The sequence below is a fragment of the Pteropus alecto genome, unplaced genomic scaffold, assembly GCF_000325575.1.
Source record: "Pteropus alecto unplaced genomic scaffold, ASM32557v1 scaffold61, whole genome shotgun sequence".
Taxonomy (NCBI): Eukaryota; Metazoa; Chordata; class Mammalia; order Chiroptera; family Pteropodidae; genus Pteropus; species Pteropus alecto.
The window spans coordinates 9,606,798-9,607,065 of record NW_006434835.1 but is presented as its reverse complement, the minus strand read 5'-3'; the positions used below and the strand labels follow the sequence as shown (position 1 = coordinate 9,607,065).

General features: G+C 68.7%; 1 protein-coding gene across 1 annotated transcript in view; it reads left to right on the top strand.

The window, feature by feature from the left end:
* Positions 1-6: 6 nt before the first annotated feature.
* SMC6 (structural maintenance of chromosomes 6) overlaps positions 7-268 on the top strand; it is a 59,824-nt gene continuing 59,562 nt past the window's right edge. Inside the window, exon 1 of the mRNA XM_006910247.3 lies at positions 7-159. The gene's annotated coding sequence lies outside the window, so the exon portion shown is untranslated. The remainder of the gene's footprint in view (positions 160-268) is intronic.

Sequence of the window (268 nt, the reverse complement as noted above, 5' to 3'; positions counted from 1 at the left end):
GGCGGCCGGGCTCCTGCCTTCCAACGCCGAGGGCGTGCGGTTGCCGGCGGACCAACGGTAGCCAGCCGAAGCCGAGACCCCGTAGGGTGGCCGTGCGTCCTGTTACACCGCGACAGGACCGCCGATCGGGTTCCTTGGGGAGACTTCGACTTGTTCGAGGTAGGGTGAGTGCGCGCGCCTTTGCTCTTTCTTGCTCTGGATCCACCCCCCCTGTCGCTGCCCCCTTAGCTGGCGGCCCCCCAACTCGTCTGGTGGCGGCTGGGTCACC